The 7,990-nt window shown below is 40.4% G+C and overlaps 1 long non-coding RNA gene across 1 annotated transcript; it reads right to left on the bottom strand.

Moving 5' to 3' along the window:
* Positions 1-1,438: 1,438 nt before the first annotated feature.
* Positions 1,439-4,882, bottom strand: LOC143109463 (uncharacterized). The gene is made up of 5 exons (XR_012983871.1): positions 4,804-4,882; positions 3,773-3,910; positions 1,939-2,140; positions 1,721-1,835; positions 1,439-1,618 (listed from the first exon to the last, which is right to left on the bottom strand). It is a non-coding gene; the product is annotated as an uncharacterized LOC143109463 (long non-coding RNA).
* Positions 4,883-7,990: the final 3,108 nt, after the last annotated feature.

Raw genomic sequence — 7,990 nt, 5'->3', positions numbered from 1 at the left:
ATAAGGGCTCCATTTTCTCCTCAGTCTTTTCTTGTGTTCAGCCTCTTTCTGGTCCTGACCGCCTGATGTGTTTGCCCTTTTCAGCTGTGTTTATGTGGCAGACTAACTGGCCTTCGCTAATTACTTCCTGAGAGGGCAACAGAGCTTTGAGCTTCAAAGGTGTGGTGTGGAATTAGGAGTCATAAGGGGGAGTCAGGCAATGTGGTCAACAAGCTTCTGTTTGGTCTTCTGTGTGTCTTTAGGACACCAGCAGGACTTATTATCTTATTGTCTTAACATCATGTAGACTATATATATATATAGTCTACATGATGTTAAGTCGATATATATATATATATATATATGCATTAATTAGGGCCTACACATACGTAAGTCTAAAACACGCTATCGCTCAATGTCATACAGTATGTACGTCTTCAAACTGGGTTTTAGGCTGTGCACTGCACAGATGTAGCCTGGCCACGAACAATGTAATGGCCCAACTCGACAACAAGCATGCATTTAAAAATCTCACTGCACGCAATTGGATAACACTAGACCATGTTTACTCTGAATGATTTCGGACTTCGACGCAATCGGATAACACTACGACCAATGTGTACTGTCCTCCAACGTTGCAGCGCTGTCTACATCAGTTTAGCTGGTTCCCCGGAATGTTGGGGTAGAAGTAACGTGCATCATTGCTCCTTGCCAGAGTGTCTCGCAGAGACAATTCCATTGTGCTCTCGCAAGAACTCTGGATTTCCAGGGTAGCACAGATGCCTAACTTAGAAAAATGGTTCAATTGTACGTCACTTTTCTCTAGTAAGCTCTGGCCATTAAATGTTGACTTTGTTTGGGTGGGCAAGACACAATATTTGGGTGGCTCAGCCCACCCCTGGCCATGCCAAGAGTCGGCCCCTGTTGCCATTGAAACATTACATTACATTACATTACATTTAGCAGACACTTCTTGACCAAAGTGACTTACATATGTCAGCTATATTACCAGGGATCACATTGTCCCCGGAGCAACTTGGGGTTAAGTGCCTTGCTCAAGGGCACAACAGTGGAAGCCGGGAATTGAACAGACAACTTTCAGGCTACTGCACGCTAGCCAAGCCCCTTAACCACTACACTACCACCGCCCCCGAAACATTCAAACACTGAAAGAACATTCTATACCATTATTTCTATTCTTTGTTGGAAATTGTTTGCAGTCTAACATCTTGAAGAACATTTATCTAAAAAAATCATATTAGAAGAGACAAGGAATGAGGAGTGAGAACCAAGTTAAAAGACGTATTTCTTTACATTCTGTTGTCATTTCAAGGTTATTGTTCATTGTTGAATCAACATTCAAACAGAAAAGTGCACATAGACCCTGTAAGCACTAGAGTAACAAGGCAGAAACAAGTTAGACAAACAAGACTGTTGTAAGTAAAGACAGAAACAAAACTTTAGTCATACATCTGAAAATGTTTATTGCCGAATTAAAGGCAGAGACAGCAACAGATCATAGTGATTGATACAAAGGTATTGATCGACTTCTTTGATATCCCCGCCATGTCAGAGAATGACCTCTCAATTATATGCTGTCTGTCTAGTTGAGACTCTTTTGAAGATATTTACTCCAACCCTGCGAAATACAAAACATAACAAGAAAATAGATACATCAAGGCAGAGTACTTGTGTTACTGACCACACTGTAATAATTAACGATGACACATAAAAGTCTTACAGAGTGGCTTGCCAGTCGTCCTTTCTGTTACTGCTACGACGTAAAAGCCAGTTGGTCCTGAGTTCCTCACCTCTATCAGTGTGAAAATACTGACCAACAAACCCTGTACATGAAGCTGAGAGGTAGACAGATGGATGGTCAGATTGAGTTGCAGATATTCTGGCTATTTTATAAAACTCTGTGAAAACCATAAGGCAAATTATGACCAAACTACATACCCGCCTCTATGTCTTCCCATTGGATGCCAAACACGAAGGTGGGACTGTCTTTGTTTGTGGGGTTTACGAACCCTATCAAAGGAACCCACTTTATCTGTGTTGCTCCGACGATAGTTCGATATAGACCTCTTATTGTTGCACCTTCTGTAGAGTTTATGACCACGTGAGATTTAAGGTCATTCACCCATTCTCCATGTAAGAGCTTGTCCAAAATAGAAAAGAAATAAAGACACAGTGAGACAATAAACAGAATGCACATACATATGTGGAGTCACATTTATTCATAAATTACGGTAAATAATTCCATCATATCATGGCTCATTGTATAACTGCACTTGGCATCTATTTACAAAGGTTTTAAAAATATGTGTGTATATGAAATTTAGGATCAGGGAAGAATATGTTTTGTAGTCATACAGGTATCAACATTTATGATAGGAGTATGAAAGATAGCAATAAGCAATCATCAGGGTCCAAGCAAAATATGCAAAACTCTGGGGGAGATGGTGAATAATTTCCCAAAATGTTGGCTTTCCTTTAAGGGAAACCTACAAATTTCATTTACCTTTTTCCCATTAAGTTGAGACTTTTATCCAAAGTGATTTACAATGAGGGCAAACATAAACGCTACACAGCAAAGGTGATCTTATGGTAACAATAAATATTACTTTTACAAACTACAGGGCAGAAGGATGAGGGTGCAGAAGTTTAAGTACCAGTCAGAGTGTAATCAAAGGAGATAGTAGCAGGGGAAGAAACTAAATGCATGAAGGCATGCTATGTGTGTTGGGTATGTGGTAAACTAAATGCATGAAGGCATGCTATGTGTGTTGGGTATGTGGTAAACTAAATGCATGAAGGCATGCTATGTGTGTTGGGTATGTGGTAAACTAAATGCATGAAGCCATGCTATGTGTGTTGGGTATGTGGTAAACTAAATGCATGAAGCCATGCTATGTGTGTTGGGTATGTGGTAAACTAAATGCATGAAGCCATGCTATGTGTATTGGGTATGTGGTAAACTAAATGCATGAAGGCATGCTATGTGTGTTGGGTATGTGGTAAACTAAATTCATGAAGCCATGCTATGTGTGTTGGGTATGTGGTAAACTAAATGCATGAACACATGCTATGTGTGTTGGGTATGTGGTAAACTAAATGCATGAACACATGCTATGTGTGTTGGGTATGTGGTAAACTAAATGCATGAAGCCATGCTATGTGTGTTGGGTATGTGGTAAACTAAATGCATGAAGACATGCTATGTGTGTTGGGCATGTGGTAAACTAAATGCAAGGTAAAGGCATATTATGTGTGTTGGGTCTGTGGTAAACTAAATGCATGAAGGCATGCTATGTGTGTTGGGTATGTGGTAAACTAAATGCATGAAGGCATGCTATGTGTGTTGGGTATGTGGTAAACTAAATTCAAGGTAAAGGCATGTTGTGTTGGGTATGTGGTAAACTAAATGCATGAAGGCATGCTATGTGTGTTGGGTATGTGGTAAACTAAATGCAAGGTAAAAGCATGTTATGTGGTAAATTAAATGCAAGGCATGCTATGTGTGTTGGGTATATGGTAACCCTTTATAATATCTACACACAAGTATTTATTAAGTACGGGATAATGTTGGCATTGTTCCTACATTAATTCTTATCAGTAAAGCATTTGTACAAACAGTTATGAATGGTTTGTTCATAGTAAATAAGCCTATATCTAAAATATGTTTATAATATTTAATAAATTAAATGAAAAGTTGGGTCTTCAAGAGCTTCTTAGAGAGTGATGCCCCTGCTCTGTTAGCATTCGTTAGCTTGCACGACCAATAGCTTACCTCAGCAGGGCTTCGACTCTCCATCGGCTCTGACTCTGACATAACCCCAAACACCATTGCCAATGTCACTGACATGACTCCCAAACTCCTCCATGACTGCCAAAGGACCGAAAATGCCATTCTCATTTCCTTGTGACCCTGAAAAAAGAAAACATTGTTTTTGCTGCTCCAATCTCTTTTTCTACCAGACATATGGATTTAGATATGTATGTCTGTGTCATACAGTACATTTGTAGCCTAGAAATCTAGACGCACCCTAGCGGCGGCAAATTAATTTGCTCAGCCTGTACGTCTAGTATCAAACCATAGGGATTTCTATTGGCTGACGCCGTGGTCGTCATCCAATCACAGCGCTCTATTTTGTTAGAGAGTCTTAAGGCGGGCTTAACAGGATAACGACAGTCCTGTGACAGTGAACAACAAGGAAGGTGGCTATGGCGAACGAAGATCGGTTGTTTGAATCGGCGTTGGCGTCAACTTTGGAGGAGTTGGACTTTTTTTTTTTTTAAAGTTGAGCAACACAATGCACTTAAGTCATTCCTTTCGAAGAAGGATGTATTTGCCGTTTTGCCGACCGGATACGGATATGGTCGTAGCGCTGGCCTATTGCATGCCTAGGCAGTTTGAAAGACAATTCTCTGCCCGCCCCTTGGATTAAGCGAGGTGAATGGTTCGATTCCAGACTATACATTTCAATGATATAGGATGGCCCGCCAGGCTAATACATTTGAGGAACCAAATGAAAATGATTGCTGCCATCATTTCTTTGAGAAAGAAACAATATGTTTACGGCACAGAAAGCAATTGTCATACATGTAGACATTTTGTTTTAACAATGAATTGTAATGATCTTAAACGACATTTTCACAAGGGAATGGAGTACATTGTTTGTAAAATGTTAACTAATGACCATGCAGTGAGCAGATAAATGTAACGGAAATAACTTCCAACCATTCCAGACATTCAGTTTCCTAGACTATGTATGCTGTGCATATATGAATACGAATACAACTAATATAGTTTTAGTTTACCTTAGAGTGTTGTCAAAGGCTTCTTCAAAGCAGAGTGAGGCTGATCGCACACATTTTCTCCTTTTAAAGCAGTGGGGACACCATGCAACCATGCATTGTGACACTGTTATGGAGAACTTTGATTAGTCAATTGTGTTGAAGGTTTGCAATAAAGTGTTAAAATCCCAGGCTTATGTAACACACTATGAATACTAGTTAGTTAGATCAACGCAATAATGGAACAAGAAAGAAGAAGAAAGAAAAAATGGGGAACAAAGTAAACCTTTGACTGATGTTGTGCCGTTCTGCTGTTCTTTCTTTGCCTCTCTGAACAAAACTCTAATCTGATCTAATCATTTTGAAACTCCTCTTTGCAACAGTTTCGTCTCGTCACATATCTTTGGTGTGAATTGGTCAAGAGTCAAAAAGATGTGAAATGGCATCAATATTTTTTGAAGATGCATCGAGAGGAAGATTTTTAATTAAATAGGGTTAGGCAACACATCAATCCAGACATGATGGTGATGCGTCCCCTCATCCCTGTTTTCTGCCTATCCCCAAGCCAACACACATCAATGCTACATACTGTGGACCAAGCCCGCTGGGAGGACAGTGGTGGACAGGCCTGTCTTAATCAAGAAGGCCTGGGACATGGGGAAATAAGGGCTAAGGATGTGAAAGGGTCAAGATGGGAAGAAAACTGATTTGAACAGACATGGACAAATTGAGAATGATATCATAATCAAGATGCTTTACCTTATAATTACATATTAAACACATTATGTTTGCATACAGTATACAGTATGTTATTATTGTTTTCACATGACGAGTGCCTTGGTAATTATATTATACAGTCATGCCAATAATATAAATCTTGTTCAGATCTGAATCTGAAAATGATTTCTTGCTGTATAGTGTTTTCAAGACCTCTCCTTTCCTCTCCACTCCTCCTTTCCTCTCTTCTCTTCTCCCCTTTCTTCTTAGTACAGGCTGCCCCCCCCACCCCATGTATTATTTTACTGTGATACTGAAATATTTCAGTTGTTCGCTTCCCCTGTCTATTCTCAATCTCTTCCTCCTTTGATATTCCCCTGCTGCCATCACAACAGTTTAATGTTCCAAATCCACTCCCCTCATCACAGCCACCCACCCCCTCCAAATCCCACCCCACCGTCTCAACCCCTCACCACCGCCTGGTTCTTCAAAGGAAGACGTCCCTCTCAACGTACTCTCAAGTGCAGTTCTGACAAAGAACTACTGATGAGCTCATACATCTCTCATACATCTCTCACACTATGGTTTGTACATGCATGTGCACTCCCACACCAAACGTGATACAATTTCTCTTCTCCCACACATACACATAAACACACACACACACACACACACACACACACACACACACACACACACACACACACACACACACACACACACACACACACACACACAGTACTGTATGTCTACCTATATGCACAAGCAAGGCCCACACATAGACCAAATCCCAGGACAAAAGCCTACAACACATCATATATTCATGAACACGTGTTCATGCATGCATAATCTCTAAATAGAAAATGACTAAATGTGCAAGGCTTTTAACAAAATATACACTCTGACTGTTATGAATCCCACCCAAGGGTCAGTACATAATCTCATCTGAGGCCTGGGGCAATGTACGACAGTGTTCCATGCATGTTTAAAACACCATACAAATAAGAAAACAGCAGGGATGCATTCCTAAGGACCCCGAGTGTCTACTGGGTGGCCTTCTTATTTAACCCAAAACCCTAATTATTTTTCAGGACAAAAACCTTGTCCCGCCATTTCAAGGTTTACTTGACTGGTGGTGCTCACACTGCTGCAACAAGACAGCGCCCCCCAAGAGCGTCGACCAATCAGTTAAGGTCAGTGTGCATGTGCGGGGCAAAATGTTTTTTCAGGTACATAATGTAAGTCGGTAAAATTATTATTCAATTATCACCACAAGATGTTTTGTCCTTGTGTAGGCTTGCTATACTGTAGATATACAGTATTCTGGACAATAAAGAATAGCACCGTAAAACAGGGACGTCACTAGGATTGAAAGACGGGGGGGCTTAGCCCCCAGTGTTGTAGGTAAAATTTCATCACACCTTAAAAGGGCTTCAATAAATTGTAGCTACCCTTTGAGGCCTAGGCTATTTTCAGTGTAATGTTACTATTACAGTAAGCTCATTGTAAGGGCCATCTGTTATACTAGGTTATAGTTTTCAAGACAGTATAGGCTACCTATATCTGATTCTGGGATGTGGTCATAATAATATACAAACTACTTTCTATAGTTATTTTTTGTAAGGTGTTACTCAGTTAAGTGAGGTGAAACCTGACTAAGAGAACACTGACTAGACTTGCACAATAATCCTCTCTTGAGCCATCGCTGACTGGATGTGAAAGTTGCAGAATACCATGGAATTCTAAAAACAGATTAAAGATTAACGCGATGGATGATAAATTGGTAACGTCTGAAGCCTGTCCGGTCAACTCCACCCCCAGATAAAAAGCATAAGTGTCGTGTGTAGGCCTATCTGTCGGAATCAGTGACGTTGGAAGTGGAGTTGCGGGGGTGCGGCCGCTCCAAGACACTGTCATTCTCCGTGTAGCTACACTGGACATGTGTGGTGTCAAATTATAATTAACTGATTCAAACTCAGAAGAATTGTGACAAAGCAACAGGATACTGCAGAAGGTGTAGCTTTAATCCAATACAGAGCATAGGTTCATGAAGCCAGCTACCAGCATCCTGTCTTTACACAGCTTATATACTCCTTTCCAGTAGCATCACTTGTTTTTGTTAACTCAGACTAGTACAGAGCTCCTATATGTCCTTCTTACCTCTTTTGGTAATACATATGTGCTTAGGTTTTCATTCTATTTCTACAAAGGACCTTTGACCCTGGCTGACCAACTGCTAGAGATGTCCAGTCCCTTCTTATACCTTCATGCCCTTATAGGTAAAACTTCTTGGCCCCAAGCCTATGTATACCTTAACTATTTTTACCCCTGCTGTTTCATCAAATGGACTTCAGACTATGTCCCAATCTACAGAACATCTTTTGGTATAACTACAGAATATCTTATCAGGAAACTCATAAAATCCACCACACATGCAACTGTGTTCTTTACCCAAAGCATACAGTAGGCCTATGCTTTCTCTGTCTATAATCTG

The sequence above is a fragment of the Alosa pseudoharengus genome, unplaced genomic scaffold (genome assembly GCF_046254945.1).
Source record: "Alosa pseudoharengus isolate Yale_2024_CS ecotype anadromous, Long Island Sound unplaced genomic scaffold, YU_APseudo_1.1 YU_APseudo_1.1_scf_7, whole genome shotgun sequence".
NCBI lineage: Eukaryota > Metazoa > Chordata > Actinopteri > Clupeiformes > Clupeidae > Alosa > Alosa pseudoharengus.
Note: the sequence above shows the minus strand (reverse complement) of the source record. Positions and strands in the feature narration are given on the sequence as shown.